The 19,562-nt window shown below is 37.7% G+C and overlaps 1 long non-coding RNA gene across 1 annotated transcript in view; it reads right to left on the bottom strand.

The window, feature by feature from the left end:
• Positions 1-5,008: 5,008 nt before the first annotated feature.
• The window catches only part of LOC134529270 (uncharacterized), a 59,672-nt gene continuing 45,118 nt past the window's right edge, over positions 5,009-19,562 (bottom strand). Inside the window, exon 2 of the long non-coding RNA XR_010074519.1 lies at positions 5,009-5,191. This is a non-coding gene — a long non-coding RNA (uncharacterized LOC134529270). The remainder of the gene's footprint in view (positions 5,192-19,562) is intronic.

Here is a 19,562-nt window from a genome sequence, read left to right on the forward strand (position 1 = left end):
ACATTTTGGTGTCAAAAGTCGGATAGCCATAATTAAATAATTTACGAATAGTTAAGAGAAAATAAAAACAGTAATTAGAATTTAAATTTTTGGTATTAAAATTAGCATAAGGAACTGTATATAGTTAGAGTGTAGTTGTAGTAAAGTTAGTATTAGTTTTCAGTAGAAGTTTAGGTTAGCTCGTAGGTCAAATTACAATGTAGATCTTAGGACAGTAGTGATAGACTGGTAGTGTATGTGGACAAGAACGATGGCTGCCGACAAGCTTAAGCATGTAATGGCTTTCCTAACCGATTTTAAAAATGATATGAGTGAAATGAAGAAAGTCCAGGAGGAAATGAACAATAAAATGGAGAGTAACCAAGAAGAGATGAAGAATTAAATGAGGATTAACCAAGGAGAGATGAAGAATGAAATGAAGAACTGCAAAGAGGAGATTAAGAATGCTATGAATGCAGAGATAGAAGACATCAAGAAGTACCAAGAAGAAATGAAGAATAAGATCGATGAAACCAGCATCCAGTTGGAAGGTAAAGTGCAGTGTTTGTAGCAATATACAGCAGAACGGCGTAACAGCTAGCTCAACTCGAGCAGGCCACCGAACAGCGAGTAGCAGCGGTAACTGAAGAGTGCCGTCGGATGCTCTGGGAAGCTACATCTGCTAAAAAGCGGAGTAGTTCTTCCGGAAACGTGAAGGTGTAAGGTGTGACTGGTCACCCAAAATTCAACAGGCGACAGTTCAAGGCAGCTGCTGAAGTGAATGGTTCAGATGAGGAAGAAAAGGCTTACGGCACTAGTCTTGGCCCTGCGATGATCTCCACTAGAGCTGTTGCATACCATACAAGTCCTAGACCAGAACGACTATGGAGCATTGGCAGAGGCCCTTGAGCTGAGGTATGGCGACCGACACATGGGAGAGGTTTATAAAACAGCCCTAATAGAGTAAGATCCCAGAGCGATAAGACATAACTTATTTATACACAGATCAAACCTTAGGTTCTCAGTAGCGTCTCGTGTGCTTTGAATACCTGCGTGCTTGTGGAGCTCGCCTTGTGACACCTGGGCAGGTATCAGGTGAGAAAGTTAACTAAAAGCAAGAGTTATTTAACTTAAACTTATATGGCTTATTTTTATATATATTTTGTAAAATATTTTTCTGAAGTCGTATCGTAAGTGTCAGACACTTATTATGGACCAGAACTTTTGTCAGACGCTTTAAAGCTCCACAAAAAATTAACGAATTTAACTTATTTTTACATGTCTGATTTTTAAATATGTTATTAAAGTAACTATTACAAAGTTATATTTCATCAGTCAGACAAATTGTAGTGACCAAACATCCCCTAAACAAAAAAATTATTCAGCCAGGAGTACGAGCGCGAGAGCACTATGCATGCGTTTCAGAGCGAGTGAGAAGTCCATAATTTCGGTACCCAGAAATCAACTTTGATGAAATCTTTGGAGAAAGGTGTAGGACACAATTCACCTGATCAAATGGATATCTTATTAATTTATGGATCCTTTTTGCTTCACACCATGAAAAAGTCCCAAAAACGTTTGGAGCTATTTCGAAAAAAATGCTACTAATGGTAACGCAGCTCAAAGCGACAAGATATGACGTTATTTTTGATCAATATTTCTCTCCTTTTATCAAAGACTACGAAAAAGGTCTTCGCCAAGAGTCTACTCAACTGTATTTCAACATTGCTGGACCCGATCATGTTAGATCGTCAGGTTTTTTAAAAGAACTCAAAAATGTCCATTTTAAACAGGCTCTCGTTGATTTTTTTATTCAGCACTGGGCTTCTGATGAAATGGTGCCATCTGTTGAGAATCAACGGATATTTATTAATTTTAAACAAAGTAATTCTTACATCGTTGATAGTAACAAAATATTATCATATGTAAATGACAGTTTATCGTGTCCAGAGCATGAAGAAGCTGACACTAAAACTATTTTTCATGTTTTTAATATAGACGTTCAAGCAAATTTTGTTATAAGATCTTCTGATACTGATATTGCGATAATTATGTTAGGACATATGCATAGTTTGAAAAATGATGATTAAAATGTATGGTTAAATGCAGGCACCGGAAATAACCAAAGATACATTAATTTGACAAATGTTTACGAGCACTTGGGACCATCTTTGTGTAGAAGTTTGCCAGGATTGCATGCATTGACTGGGTGTGACTTCAATCCTGCCTTTTTTTTTAAAAAAAAAGGTAAACAAAACCATTTAATATATTGATGAAACATGAATATCAGCAGCTTTTATGCAGTTTGGATATCCAGAGTCGTTTACCGATGAGCACATACAAGAAGATATTTTCAAAATAGTCCAAAAATTTATCTGCGAAATTTATAGAGTTCCTGGTATACTCGACGTTGATGCTGCCCGGCTTCAGCTGTTTTTAAATAATTACAGCATATCTAATGTTAACGAAGAATTCAATCCAAAAAAATTTTAAAAAATTTTGATGCTAGCAATTTCCGCCATGTAAAACTGAGTTATTGTAACAATTTCTCCGAGCAAATTATATTTCTAGCATATGGAATAATGCAAATGAAAAAGAACCAACCATTCTTACTCCTGAAAACAATGGGTGGAGGTTAGAAGATAACCAGAATCACTTTCATTGGTTTGATGGTGACGAATTACCAGGAGATGTTAGTGAATCCCTTCAAAAATCAGGTAAGTACTATACTTTGACTTCAAGTTTAAAATCTATTATATTTGTAATTTAATGTTTTTTTTAATTCTGTGAACTGTTTTTTTGCAGAAGAAGCTACCAGCAACGACAACATAACTGATGACGATGAGGATGATGACTGAAGGGACAGAATTATGATTGGATGAATGATGAAAATTCTAATTATTGTGACGAAGATTACGATGACTTAAAAAATAAACAAATATTTGCTTTAATTAATCATAGTTAAATATTTTTTAATATAATGAGTTTTTCTTAAAATTATCCCAACTCGTATCTTTTTTACAATAACATAAAAATAATTCCTAATAAAAATAAATAGCTCCGAATATATAAATTATCCCAAATATATGGAATAATTTATTTTACTTCAATATTTATTAATTATAACCTTAATGTTGAAGTTTATCTTATTGAAATAGAGATGCAAAAATCTTGGATCTAAAGCAGTAAGTATTTTTAATACATTTAATTTTTTTACTCTGAGATGCATGCGCATAGTGCTCTCGCGCTCGTACTCCTGGCTGAATAATTTTTGTGTTTAGGGGATGTTTGGTCACTACAAGTTGTCTGACTGATGAAATATAACTTTGTAATAGTTACTTTAATAACATATTTAAAAATCAGACATGTAAAAATAAGTTAAATTCGTTTATTTTTTGTTAAGCTTTAAAGCGTCTGACAAAAGTTTTGGTCCATAATAAGTGTCAAACTTACGATACGACTTCAGAATAATATTCTACAAAATATATATAAAAATCAGCCATATAAATTTAAGTTAAATAACTCTTGCTTTTAGTTAACTTTCTCACCTGATACCTGCCCAGGTGTCACAGGGCGATCTCTACAAGCACGCAGGTATTCAAAGCACACGAGACGCTACTGAGAACCTAAGGTTTGATCTGTGTGAAAATAAGTTATGTCTTATCGCTCTCGGATCTTGGACTATAAAGACACTTCAACAGAGATATTCAGATACTCTCCAATAATTCGAAGCTGGCATCGAGCGACTTATGCAACTCGCCTACCCAGAAGCACAGAGTTCCACCAGCAGCTAGCCACTAGTGCTTTTATAGATGGACTCAGACATGCGGAGGTTCAGCAAACTCTTCGTTTGGCCCGACACAAGAATCGCTATGAGGCCTTGGTCCATGCCCTGGAAATTGAGGCAGCATGTAGTGCCTCAAGAAACACAAGCATCAGGACAAGGAGAGCTGGACTGGAGCCCTACAATGGAGAAAATGCCAGAAACACCACTAATGAAGTATATATATTCATGGCATTGAAGAAGTTGCTGAATGATACTCCAGGTAACCAGATCAGAAGAGCAGGAGGATGTCCACGGTGGTTCGTCTGCAATGAACCATTACAAATAGACTCAGAACAGCCACCAGAGACACTTCACCTGTGCATGGACAGCTGGATTTGGAGGTAAAGATTGGAACTTGAACATTGTCACAGACTTTTATTGTTGCTGATATCACCGATGAGGTAATTTTAGGAGTGGACATCATCAATCGATACGGATTCGTTATTGACATGGAAGGACAGGTACTGTGTATTAAACATGAAGAGGTGGCCTTGTTTACCCCCGACAGTTAGAATTTCCTGTAATGCAAATAGCAGTTATCGAATTTTGTTCAATTTCAGCAAACCATAGCAGTTAGGATAATGGGAAACCCTAGAGGCAACATGAGCTACCTGATAGAGCCGATATGACATAAGGATTGAAGACATTCCTGTTCGCTCGAAGCATTGCAAGGTTCGGCGAGGTTTTACCAGTCAGGGTGGCCAACCTTCGATTCTCGGAAAAGGTTTCTTAAACAGGAAAACCCAATAGCTAGCTGCGAACCATTCTCTTGGGTAGGCCAGTGTGAGTCTTCCTTACAATTAAACATGACTCGCAACCAGTGAACCCAATCTAGAACATCTAGTAAGGCGATTCCAAAATAATCTAACAGATGGAGTAGGTACTAGTAAAACTACAATTTATTTTGAATAACATTGTTTATAGTATTTTCCATTACTAATGCAGTTTTAATGTTTAATATTTTATATGCATAGCTCTATATTTCAGGTAAAAATTCAAATTTGCCTTATAGGCGTATACGTCAGAATACTTGACTACTAGCACTGGTGCCAAGTGTTACAATTCTACCTTTTTAATGGTGTATTTAAGATAAGTTGTAATTTAGTTTATCCCCACTGTCCTCATCAGCATTAAACATATAAGTTAATTCTCTCAAAACTACAATAATAAATAAACTAAAGTTACAAACTAAAACATACGTACTATCTGATGACAGAGCGAGCTCAAACGTTTTCTTCCTGCAATATGTGGAATACTTGCACTCAATTTCAAACAAAGATGAATAGTTGAAGCCAGAACATGAGAGAATCTTCTCCGTGGCACTCAACACAACCGGCTGATTAACAGAGGTACATCTGTAGCAGCGCAGACTCGTTGTATAGGACACTGAAAACATGACCACAAATTCTGTAACTATTTAAAATTAAAGCAGGTAACAATATTATTTCAATAATAGGAAAACATCGGTAAAGGAAACCAAAGTATAATCCCTTGTAAACAATAATTAACTTTGACACTCAATTTGAAAATTTCAGAAAATTGTGAGCTAGTGTTACTCATACCTGTATGAAATACTTAAGCCTACTTGCAGAAATTGTAAAAAATCACTGTGTACAAAACCAAAATTTCTTGCCCACCTACGGCACGATCATACAGGATTATTTTCAAATACATACATTAATTTAATGTTATCTTAGGCAGTTGCTGTTAAGTACTTTTAGATAAAATATGAATATCACGTTTAGAGAGTAATGGTCTACTCTGGTTATTTTCAATATTATACAAGTAAATTCAGATTTCAGTTGATATAGACCTCGTTGCGTTAAGTTTGTGTCAAATTTACAAAAGAAACATTTTTTAGAAATTATTAACTTTGCACATACAGGAATTAGAATGATGTGTTATGACAGTCACTATGGAAAACTACTAAAAAAAATATACGCTCGTGAAATGGATTATAAGACACAAATAGCAAACACAATGCTTAAAAAATTTATTATAAAAAAATGGAGTGTGTATTTTCCATATAATTTTGTACACCAATTATGTAGCCTATACATCATACATTTCTGCATACACGATTTCACTGTTCTATTTGTTAAAGAAATTTCAACCTTAGTATTGGCATTTAATTCAGTAAGAAGGATAGCTTGGTGGGGGGAGGGGGGGGTAGGCAATCACTCACTATCCACTGCCGAGAAACACGAGCGTCGCGTGAATGACCAACGAATGTGAAAGATCACTGTTCTTCAATCTTAAAGCATGATTCACACCGAGGCCGTTCCCGCACACTGCGCATTCATTGGGTGCACGCGTGTGACGTAACTGGAATGGCTGGGAGCAGGCTGGAACGTTGCCAGGACAGGAAGTGAGTGTCCACACATAAGGCAAAGACAAATAAATCAGCTTTTCAGTGAAAATTTTAAAACGAGTTTCATGCTGGGAAAAGGGAAGTATGGCAGGCTACGAAGTCACTTATAATATTAACAACTATGATGTAGAGGCCTGCCTGTCAAAATGTTTGCAGAGCTTCATAAGAACACACGTAATTTAAAGTTCAAACAATTTTGTTTTAAGATATCTCCGTTAAACTTTTTAACGATTTTAACGATTTTATTTATGTTTAATACACATTCTTTTTTACTGGTTTTGGATGTACTTATACTTTTACGTCAATGAAAAATGCTTGTAACATGGCCGTATATCCCGGCCACCCTGTAATTAATAAGCCCCTCATTGTGAAGGCATTTGTAACTGTGAATCGGGGATGATAAACGTACATAATATTAATGCCAATACCATGTTTTAAGAAATACCGGTTAAACATAATGAAGTTTTCAGCTTATTGCATGCATACAGGCCTAGACCACCTAGTGAAATGATTTGTGTCAGTTACTCCCACGCGCAAAAACTTTGGGCCAAAGTACCATCCCTCCCCCCTCCTTAACAAACAGCTGCAAATATTACAGACATACGTCCTTGCTTGAAATCATGTTTTCACAATAATTTATAAAAGTAAAATATCAAGCATACGGTATTAGTGTTATAGAAGTTGTAGCTATTTCTCATATAAACTATTCTGACATTTTATGTATGATACTACAGTATCATTTTAAGTTTTTAAAAGGCGTGCTGCCGATTAAAAGAATGCATGCAAGCTGCGCTCTGCGCATAAAAGCGACCATAAAAGTTTTGTGCGAACCATTGTCGGCCTTAGACTCTCCAGCACTTTTTGACATGGAACACTTAAAGTATTACTTCTAAGCCTTGCGGCTACCATAGTTATATCTATATAGTATTAGACTATATTGTATAAGAAGTATATAATAGGGGCTCCTGCGCCAGGGTCCTGGGTGAGGAGCTGTATGTCCGATCCACCATATTGGATTGTGACGTCACGGCGGCCATCTTGGATGAGTGTAACGGGACACAGCGAAACGGGACAAGTAGGACATTAACCTTTGACCCTCAAAATTCGCCAAAATTGGGCAAAATTTGCCCAAAATTCCTCAAAAATCGCCAAAATTTCCATTTCTGTGGAAAAAAATTCCGCCAAAAAATCTCAAACAATTCCACAAATTAAAAATTTCTCTTCTTGAGGGAAAGATTCCCGTTTCGAGGGAAAATTTCCCGTTTTTAGTCCTTAAAAATCCCGGCGGCTAGAAATGTCCATATGTAGGCTTAAGCATCCATGTCGACAGCCTCCGATAAGCCTCTGACGTCATCATGGATTATGACGTCACCGTTGCAATTTCCGTTACGGTCGCCATCTTTAAAATCTTTATTTATTATCCGATTTTATTGAAATTTTTTTTGAAATTTATTAAAAAAATCACTTAATAAAATATAATAAAAAATATTTAAAAATCATACTTTAACGACACGGAATTCGGAGTCCTCGGTTCGAACCCGGTGAGTGCTAAAAAATTAAAAATGGTGACAGGCTCCTTCCTCAATGGTGGATGCAGGCAAACTGACTCCCACCACTTTTTTTCAAAGGCATATATATCGTCACCTAGTATGACGTCATGTCTTCGATGCTGGAAGCCATCATCATTGTATCGTCGGCTAGAGTGCGCTGATGCCATGTTAGTTTAATTCTTACCCGCTAGAGTGCAGTAATCATTTATTATTACTGTGACACCCGACATTTTGTCATTTGCCCCGCCATCTTGAAAATCCCTAATTTCAATGCTATAAAATCGGGAAAAATTCCATAATTCATTAAATAACCACTCATTAATTTACATATTGAATCGATCGATTCCTGTCCTCGGTTCGATACCCGATCGATGCAATAATATTTAATTTTAAGTAAAAATACCTAAAAAATGACAGGTTCGAAAATTAAAACACCGCAAGTTATTTTACAAACATAATATTTATTACATAAATTCTATTTTACTACAGGATCACCTGCGAAGGTTAGCAATCTTACAAACATTTAGGTCCGCATAGGCGTGAAATGACTAATTCTTAGCTCCAAACGGTTTATACCAGAAAGAGTCCAACCAGATCCTTTACAGACATAGTCCTCCTCTTCTTGACAGAGTTTCTGGATACCTTGTTTAACAGTTTGCTTGCCATCGATAGAACTGTAAATTACTGCAGCCGATGTCTTGAATGCACAATTCTTCACTTTGTCATCGAACGGATAATGCTTTCCATATATACAGTCCAACCACAAGTTATATTTTAAAGGTGCGTTTGTTGCTACGTCATCAGTAAGCTGATTGATTATGTCCTGTCTGATATCATCAAGAAAATTACAAATGTCCTTCAACTCACTTAACGTACTTGGATAATAGTAGTCTTTCAATGTTCCACGAAATGCAGACTGCGCCAAGTAGAAGCCATTATCGTTCACTTGCAATGCACCGATCACAGTCTTAGGTTTATTTTCATGTTCAGATGCCACAGCAATCGGTTGCTACACATCGGTTTTTTTACTTGTACGCTCACGAGTTACCAATCTAAACTCAGGAGTCGTAATTGCTGCAGGTAGTTCAGCAGTAGGCGCACGGACTTCACCTTTACAGTTTATCGCATGTCGACGCAAATTATAAATTCGAGTAAACCATTTATGACACTCGTCACAGCGAAACTTCACGCGAGAAGGATTCTTCGTACATTTACTCCTCTCATGTCTCCGTACATCATGTGCAAATGCAAACGTCATGCCGCAGTAGCCACAAGGATGCCTAGTTGAAGACAAACCCTAACCAGATGTCGCTGTTACTGCAACTGTACCATTTCCAGGCATACTCTTATGCACATCAATGCATCGTTGTTGTATAGAAACCTTTACTTTCTGCCACACTGCAGGACCTTTACATGTCTCCAAGTGATGCTTCAAATTAGCATTTCATGTAAATTGCTTGCGACACTTAATACAACCAAACATTTTACGATAAGGGTTCTTGTCACATTCTCTCTTCTCGTGTCGACGAGCATTGCTGATGTTTGAGAAACTCTTGTCACAGTAACGACATCGATGTTCGTTAGTTGTTGACGATTCGCCATCCATTGAAGTCTCCATCGAGGGCAAAACAGCGTTCGTCGAGGGTTCCTGTACAGCCAGCACTACCGGCATTAAAGGCTCTTCTTTTGGTGGTATCACGTCTGTTGAAATCTCCTCCAATGTTGACATCGTCGTTGCACACGGGATCTGCTCCTTCTTCGTCGTAGCTGTCGTCAAGGTTCCCGTAGTCGATGGTACAACCTCCGAGTTCGACGTTAAAGTCGGTTAAGATGCCATCGAGTTCGCAAGAACAGGTAATTACGCGATTTATGCACAAAATTAAACAAACTAGGTTATCCATACACCGCCGACGTCAGTACATACTGAGCGTCCTGCTGTCTAGGACTCGCTTATATACATGCACCGTATGGAATAATACGCTAGTCAAATCAGGAACCATCTACAATAATACTAGAGTCAAAACAACATTAAAAATAGAAGCCCGACAACGAAAAGGCAGCACATTTGGAAGCACCGACAACGAAAAGGCAGCTCATTTGGAAGCACCGATAACGAAAAGGCAGCACATTTGGAAGCACCGACAACGAAAAGGCAGCACATTTGGAAGCACCGACAACGAAAAGGCAGCACATTTGGAAGCACCGACAACGAAAAGGCAGCACATTTGGAAGCTCCATCAAAAAAAAAAAAAAGGCAAAAAGGAAGCACAAGTTACGAGATCTAAGTCTTAGTTAGAAATCAGAATACAAGAAATAAAAACATTAAATTCTTATAATTTAAATTATTTATTTTATTTCTTTACATTATACAAATGCAAGTAAAACAAACCATTATTGTATGTAGCCAGCTTTCCTCAGTTCCATGGAGCTACGAAGCTTCTAGAACATAAGTTTACGAGACTGCGAGAATACAGGACTACAAGTCTACACGAGTACTTGACTACTTCTTAGCTCCAACAGCTCCAAATGGCTCCAACAGCTCCAAATGGCTCCAAATGCTCCAAACGGCCTCCAAATGGCTCCAACAGCTCCAACAGCCTCCAAATGCTTAACACAGCTCCAAATGGCTCCAAATGCTCCAAACGGCCTCCAAATGCTTGACAGCTCCAAATGTCTCCAGCAGCTCCAAATGCTCCAAATGCTCCAAACGGCCTCCAAAATGGCTCCAACATACACATATTGAAAAGAATATTCATGAACAAACATAATAACAAGAATAATCGGGAGCACACAAAAAAAACCACCACACGTTTTCTTTGATGTCATAAAATTACAGGGAAAAAAAATATTTAATAAATAATAACAAATTTTAAATGTAAAAAATACAAAAATACATAAAATTCTGGCTTGTACTAGAACTCTAACTTTGCTCAACAATGAAAAGTTCACAAGCTAGCAGAATCTGTTTATGTATTTTTGTATTTTTTACATTTAAAATTTTTTATTATTTATTAAATAATTTTTTCCCTGTAATTTTATGATATCAAAGAAAACGTGTGGTGGTTTTCTCCGTGTGCTCCCGATTATTCTTGTTATTATGTTTGTTCATGAATATTCTTTTCAATATGTGTATGGTTTTCTCCGTGTGCTCCCAATTATTCTTGTCATTACGTTTTCTCCGTGTGCTCCTGATTATTCTTGTTAATAATTTGATGGTTTTCTCCAAGTGCTTCTGGTTATTTCTGGCTAGACATCTAATGATTTTCTCCGAGTGCTGCTGATTATTTGTGTGAAATAGATCTCTGCATGAAGGATATTTACTTAATGAGTCATGTCATTTTATTCAGAGTTACATTTAATTTGTGAATTTCTGCTAATAAATTGACACTTGCAATAATTTTACCAGGTGGAATTAAAGAAATAAACAACCATTACTCAGTCAAATAATATGCCATGAGACATCAGCGAAGCATTAACTTGTAAGACGAACTTCTTCTTCTTGGTGTCTAGCGAAGCCCTCCTTCTTTTGCGATCGTTAGTGAGCATCCCGCACCCCACATAAAATAACTGATTAATATTTACCTGCAAGCAACACGTGGCTACATCTGTTGATGACAGCCAGAACTACTTGCATCAATTTGCTTTGCATTAGATAACCTAACTCTCACCACTGAGTGGTGCTATTGTAACCAGTTAGAGTCATGTAGTCTCGTAGTCATGTAGCCTCGTGTCCTGGAAGCTTCGTAGTCCTGTAGCCTCGCAGTCTCGTAACCTTGTGTTCTGGAAGCTTCGTAAACATGATGCATTGGAACCTCGTAGACCTGTAGCTACGTAACAAAGTATCCATGGAATCATATAACATAATGCTGTTGGAGCAGTGGGAGCAAAAGAGAAAATGCCGACGAAGACAGATGCGATAATTGGAGCCTTTTGAAGCATTTGGAGCTGTGTTAAGAATTTGGAGGCTGTTGGAGCATTTGGAGCCTTTTTTTTGGAGCTGTTGGAGCTGTTGGAGACATTTAGAGATGTTGGAGCATTTGGAGCCTTTTGAAGCATTTGGAGCCTTTAGAGCTGTTGGAGCCATTTGGAGCTGTGTTAAGCATTTGGAGGCTGTTGGAGCTGTTGGAGCCATTTTGGAGGCCGTTTGGAGCATTTGGAGCTGTTGGAGCCATTTGGAGCTGTTGGAGCTGTTGGAGCCATTTGGATCATTTGGAGCTGCTGGAGACATTTGGAGCTCTCAAGCATTTGGAGGCCGTTTGGAGCATTTGGAGCCATTTGTAGCTGTGTTAAGCATTTGGAGGCTGTTGGAGCTGTTGGAGCCATTTGGAGGCCGTTTGGAGCATTTGGAGCCATTTGGAGCTGTTGGAGCCATTTGGAGCTGTTGGAGCCATTTGGAGCTGTTGGAGCTAAGAAGTAGTCAAGTACTCGTGTAGACTTGTAGTCCTGTATTCTCGCAGTCTCGTAAACTTATGTTCTAGAAGCTTCGTAGCTCCATGGAACTGAGGAAAGCTGGCTACATACAATAATGGTTTGTTTTACTTGCATTTGTATAATGTAAAGAAATAAAATAAATAATTTAAATTATAAGAATTTAATGTTTTTATTTCTTGTATTCTGATTTCTAAATAAGACTTAGATCTCGTAACTTGTGCTTCCTTTTTGCCTTTTTTTGTTGATGGAGCTTCCAAATGTGCTGCCTTTTCGTTGTCGGTGCTTCCAAATGTGCTGCCTTTTCGTTGTCGGTGCTTCCAAATGTGCTGCCTTTCCGTTGTCGGTGCTTCTATTTTTAATGTTGTTTTGAATCTAGTATTATTGTAGATGGTTCCTGATTTGACTAGCGTATTATTCCATACGGTGCATGTATATAAGCGAGTCCTAGACAGCAGGACGCTCAGTATGTACTGACGTCGGCGGTGTATGGATAACCTAGTTTGTTTAATCTGGTGCATAAATTGCGTAATTACCTGTTCTTGCGAACTCGATGGCATCTTTACCGACTTTAACGTCGAACTCGGAGGTTGTACCATCGACTACGGGAACCTTGACGACAGCTACGACGGAGAAGGAGCAGATCCCGTGTGCAACGACGATGTCAACATTGGAGGAGATTTCAACAGACGTGATACCACCAAAAGAAGAGCCTTTAATGCCGGTAGTGCTGGCTGTACAGGAACCCTCGACGAACGCTGTTTCGCCCTCGATGGAGACTTCAATGGATGGCGAATCGTCAACAACTAACGAACATCGATGTCATTACTGTGACAAGATTTTCTCAAACATCAGCAATGCTCGTCGACACGAGAAGAGAGAATGTGACAAGAACCCTTATCGTAAAATGTTTGGTTGTATTAAGTGTCGCAAGCAATTTACAAGAAATGCTAATTTTAAGCATCACTTGGAGACATGTAAAGGTCCTGCAGTGCGGCAGAAAGTAAAGGTTTCTATACAACAACGATGCATTGATGTGCATAAGAGTATGCCTGGAAATGGTACAGTTGCAGTAACAGCGACATCTGGTTAGGGTTTGTCTTCAACTAGGCATCCTTGTGGCTACTGCGGCATGACGTTTGCATTTGCACATGATGTACGGAGACATGAGAGGAGTAAATGTACGAAGAATCCTTCTCGCATGAAGTTTCGCTGTGACGAGTGTCATAAATGGTTTACTCGAATTTATAATTTGCGTCGACATGCGATAAACTGTAAAGGTGAAGTCCTTGCGCCTACTGCTGAACTACCTGCAGCAATTACGACTCCTGGGTTTAGATTGGTGACTCGTGAGCGTACAAGTAAAAAAACCGATGTGCAGCAACCGATTGCTGTGGCATATGAACATGAAAATAAACCTAAGACTGTGATCGGTGCATTGCAAGTGAACGATAATGGCTTCTACTTGGCGCAGTCTGCATTTCGTGGAACATTGAAAGACTACTATTATCCAAGTACGTTAAGTGAGTCGAAGGACATTTGTAATTTTCTTGATGATATCAGACAGGACATAATCAATCAGCTTACTGATGACGTAGCAACAAACGCACCTTTAAAATATAACTTGTGGTTGGACTGTATATATGGAAAGCCTTATTCGTTCGATGACAAAGTGAAGAAGTGTGCATTCAAGACATCGGCTGCAGTAATTTACAGTTATAACGATGTCAAGCAAACTGTTAAACAAGGTATCCAGAAACTCTGTCAAGAAGAGGAGGACTATGTCTGTAAAGGATCTGGTTGGACTCTTTCTAGTACAAACCGATTGGAGCTAAGAGTTAGTCATTTCACGCCCATGCGGACCTAAATGTTTGAAGATTGCTAACCTTCGCAGGTGATCCTGTAGTAAAATAGAATTTATGTAATAAATATTATGTTTGTAAAATAACTTGCGGTGTTTTTATTTTCGAACCTGTCATTTTTTAGGTATTTTTACTTAAAATTAAATATTATTGCATCGATCGGGTATCGAACCGAGGACAGGAATCGATCGAATCAATATGTAAATTAATGAGTGGTTTATTTAATGAATTATGGGATTTTTCCCGATTTTCTAGCATTGAAATTAGGGATTTTCAAGATGGCGGGGCAAATGACAAAATGTCGGGTGTCACAGTAATAATAAATGATTACTGCACTAAACTGAACTGAATTGAACTGAACTGAATTAAACTAACATGGCGTCAGCGCACTCTAGCCGACGATACAATGATGATGGCTTCCAGCATCGAAGACATGATTTCATACTAGGTGACGATATAAATGCTTTTGAAAAAAAGTGGTGGGAGTCAGTCTGCCTGTATCCACCATTGAGGAAGGAGCCTGTCACCATTTTTAATTTTTTTTTGCACTCACCGGGTTCGAACCGAGGACTCCGAATTCCGTGTCGTTAAAGTATGCTTTTTAAATATTTTTTATTATATTTTATTAAGTGATTTTTTAAATAAATTTTAAAAAAAATTTCAATAAAATCGGATAATAAATAAAGATTTTAAAGATGGCGACCGTAACGGAAATTGCAACGGTGACGTCATAATCCATGATGACGTCAGAGGCTTATCGGAGGCTGTCGACATGGATGCTTAAGCCTACATATGGACATTTCTAGCCGCCGGGATTTTTAAGGACTAAAAACGGGAAATTTTCCCTCGAAACGGGAATCTTTCCCTCGAAAAGAGAAATTTTTAATTTGTGGAAATTTTTGAGATTTTTTGGCGGAATTTTTTTCCACAGAAATGGAATTTTGGCGATTTTTGAGGAATTTTGGGCAAATTTTGCCCAATTTTGGCGAATTTTGAGGGTCAAAGGTCAATGTCCTTCTTGTCCCGTTACGCTGTGTCCCGTTACACTCATCCAAGATGGCCGCCGTGACGTCACAATCCAATATGGCGGATCGGACACACAGCTCCACACCCAGGACCCTGGCGCAGGAGCCCCTATTATATACTACTTGTATACACACTAAATTTACAAAGTGGCAAACAAAAATACAATATAAGAGTTTAGTTTGTTTTATAACTCACTATATGATTATGGAGATTTTGAAGCGCTGAAGCTGCATACATACATTTTTTTATGTGCTAAGCATTGGCTGCTCTATCTTTGTTTAATGTAGAACAATCATTGTCGCTCTCAAGACATTCTTATAAATAACATTTAGCGATCAATCAATGTCTGTACACACATGCCATATTCCATTCCCGTATTTAAATCAAATTCAGTAACTACCGAAAACATCAAAACTAGACTAAACTATTTTTACAATATTGTTTTTCGTCAGCGATGATGAGACAGTAAGTCGAATGTGATACAACTTGAAGTGTCGATCTACGCCTCATATTATATATATATATAGGATATATATACACACACACATAAACACACACACCACTAGTTATGTGAGCGCCATGATTAAATTTTTGTTTGATCGTTTTATGTAACACCATGCTATTTATTTTTATTGCTAATCATTTAATACAGTACGGAAATAATTTCATTGTTGTAAAACTATTTCTATTCAAAACTTGCTCGTAACAAACTTTGCCTTTTCTCTTGTTTTCGTGTTATTTAATTTATTCACGACTTGATTGGAATCTAAGACATATTTCCATTTCACTATCGATGAGTCTTCTGTATCTCCTAAAGAAGTGGCATTTATGTTCTTTTAAATAATTGTGAAATCATTTAGAATAGAAATTAAAATAGCCTAAATTTCAGAACCTACTTTTTGTTTAGTTTCACGAGCCATAGTTTGATGTTTTAAGTAGAGCGTACAACAGTTGCCTCACAAGACGGCAAAAGAGCGATGCGGTACGGCGTTTCCTGTATTGTGGAGAGGCTAACGCCACAGTCTATCACAGGGGAGAGGGTAACGCGCTATAATCACCTGGGCATGTAATCTATAATCGCATAAAAAGAGAGCAGTCGATCATTGTCTGAGCATCTCCTTCAACATTATTCACTTCACCTATTACCGCGAGCGAGAAGCTAGACTAGCGCTCTCCGTGTGACGTCAGCCGGACGTGATGTGGATGGAGGGGGAGGAAGCGTGGGGAGTTAGGACGTGGCGGCCTTGATTCTCACATACGCCCATAGTCAGCAGACAGAGCGGGTATAACCGAAGAGTGTTTACATGTTAGCAGATTATCAGCGCTTTTTTATTTATACCGACCCAAAATAATTAAATAGAACCGAAAGAGAAACTGACTGAATTAAATTACAACTTCCAATTACTGAGTTGAACTTTTCATTGTGTGAATATTTTTAGGTAAGACAGTAAGAACCATGATAAAATTGGCATATGTTGTAAACAAAATAGTGACTCGATTTTGTGTACAAATTGATAGACCTAGGTTATAAATACCGTTACCCGTCAATTAAAAATAATGGTTTGCTCAAATCGGGAAAGCCAAATTTAAAATACTTTAAAAGTATTAATCAATTATTGAAAGTCTTGGAAAATAGCGTTTTGAGTTCCGAATGACTAGTGAAAAATTCGCTTTTTTAAAATTATTTAAAACTTATTAAAACAACTGTAACTTGCTGATACCGAACAGATGAAACGTTATTAAACAGAATTTATAATGAAAAAGTTTGCAAATGATCTACTGTATCAATTCTTGATTTCGACTCTTGGATCACTAATGCTATACGCCGACCATATTCTTAAGGGAAAAATGTGCTCAAAGACAAATTTCCTGTTAGCCCAAAAAGTAATTTGAAAATATAATAGTCCAAATCAAATTTACTGGTTACTATTACTTACACTTAAATACTATTGTTATGAGGATGCTAAAGACGAGGCAATGCAGCAGGCCAGTCAGTCCGGCGTGCAAGCCAGCGGGAGGTCGAGGGAAGCTGTCCGACTACCTGACACAAGTAGCTTCCGTCCCTTTTGCGGTAGTCCGATTAGGAGCGGCGGCATTCTCCTTGTCTCTCGAGGGATCTGCGCGTCCCGAGAGCACTGTCGTTAGAAGTAGCGTAACTAGAACGCAATTGTTCTCGCACCTTCAAGTGTTAAGTCAAGGATTCTGACAACGCAACACTAAGCATGGCTACGAGAACCTTTACAGGTCGAGGCCTGGCAGGTATATAAGACGACGCCGACCTCCGGCGAAGGAGTGGGAGGTTGTTGGCAACACCGGCGAGAGTGCGAGACAAGTGAATACTCGGAACGAGTGACCCCTTGGCGAACGTTAGTGGACGGCGAGCGGCGGGCTTCGCGTGCGAGGATTGGATCATCGGGGAAAGAAGCACCCGGGGCGGTGTTGTGTGTGCGGCTGACTAGTGAGTAGTGTGAGGCAGTGTGTTGAGACCGAGGTGGGCGGCAAGAGACGAGCAATAGAGAGAGCCACTGTCGAGCCGAGCTTCAGTGGGAAGAGTAAAATGTGGTCTATTAAAAGTGTGATTACTTTTGACCAGAAAGTTTAATTGTTATAATTTAAGAAAAAGTGTAATTATTATGATTTAATTGATCAAACTGTAGTTAATTTATTGGGATTTCTTTCCGGACCTGTTTTTCCCACGTTCATAACAATCTTTGCATTTTTTTATTCCATTATACTCTGATAATTTGTAAGAATCAGGCGCAATCATTTTCGTTTACAGGCAAATATAAATATAAAAAAAACTCAACCAATAGGATGTACAATTATGCGTGGAAAAAAATTGACAACCATGTGATTTATGGCAATTTCTTTGGAGGAAATGTTTACATTTATCACTAACCCGAGTAACTAGTTTTCTGCCCTGTAAAACCCTCCATTTCTTAATGTACTACGATGTAAACGCATACGTAGTATGAATGTACCGTTGTGGGACAATGTTAGAACATTAGGTCATTTAACATGCAAAGTGATAAACGTGACGTTTACCAATAATAAAATAAATGTTAGAAGAAGACTGGCATAATTCCTACAATTAACGATGAAGAAAACTTCAAATGACCCAAATACCGAAGGAGCCTGAAAAAATAATTTGATTCAAGCTGGAGGAAAAAAAACATTATCCAGAATCTGTGCACTATGTTTCTTCAATCCATTATAATTACGTGTATGTTCCTGATGTCAGGGGTGGATCCAGTGATGAGTCCTAAGGGAGGATGAGGAACCGGTGCCCTTCAGCTAATTACAAAAAATAACATTACCAGATATGGAAGTCAGGGACTTATTTCCTGAAACATAGAGCAATATTGACAAAACTCTGCTATAAAAATTCGGGCATAGAATATCCAATATATAATAAACATATTTTGATACCAACCTGATAAACATAATTCAAAATTATTAACCTAAAACTAAATATTATTAGAAATCTAAATTCATTATTTTTAAAACAATTCAGATCAAGTATAATGCAATACTTGGGGCATTAAAAAGATATTGGGTAAATCAAAGAAAAAAATATTCATCTCGATTGCTTCGACACCAGATAATTATACAATCTAGGTAACCTAGAAATAATACAATACTGAAAGCATGTCTTAAATGTTTGTAGACCTACGTCCTTCCAAATAAAATTAATTAAAATTTTAACCCATGATATTTGGCTGTAAAACATTTTTTGTGTCTAATGTAAAATGTATGAAAATGAAATAATCAAACCAGTGGACTAAGATACGTATTTAATAATGTTAAAGCAATTAGATAGGCCCACACAAAGAAAATGCATTTATCAATACTTGCTTTAAGCCAGATTTGTATAATCCAGTAATTAAAAAAAAGTGAAAATTTTTCAGTGACGTGGTTTGAACCACGTAAAAAATTACCTTTTATATTTTACAACCATGCGCTCTGCCACCGCGCTACTGAATACATTGGAATCGAGGAAGGAGACTATGTATTATTCTTAGTGTAATGTCAGGTTTCTATCGTATTTAAAACCATGCTGCTTATTTACTTTTACAGCGCGCGAAACTATCTCGGACACTACAGATACCACGCAGTGTTGCCTACTTCATTATGAGAAATTGCTTAAAAAAAAGCATAAACTTCCGATTAAAGATATACTCCACCATATACAGTAAGGTTAACAAGCAGTGTTGCCAACTTCATGTTGATAAATTCCTTGAAAAGGGCACAGGTAAATTTGTCATTAATGATACGAAATATTTTCCATGTATCCTTTGATAAATGTATAAGTGTTGGTATAAATAAACAGCATTCCATTTTTTTTGCAATGTTCGGCTCTTAGGGGGAAATCTCCCCCTCTCCACCCCCTTGAATCCGCCTCTGCTTGATGTACACATGTAAAGTAAACTACATAAGACTAACTAATATGCACATCTCGATCTACAAGGAGGGTAAATATCCACCTTTGTTTTTAGTTCAGAACTACTGAAAGTTTTTTA

This window comes from Bacillus rossius, chromosome 2, assembly GCF_032445375.1.
Source record: "Bacillus rossius redtenbacheri isolate Brsri chromosome 2, Brsri_v3, whole genome shotgun sequence".
Lineage (NCBI taxonomy): Eukaryota > Metazoa > Arthropoda > Insecta > Phasmatodea > Bacillidae > Bacillus > Bacillus rossius.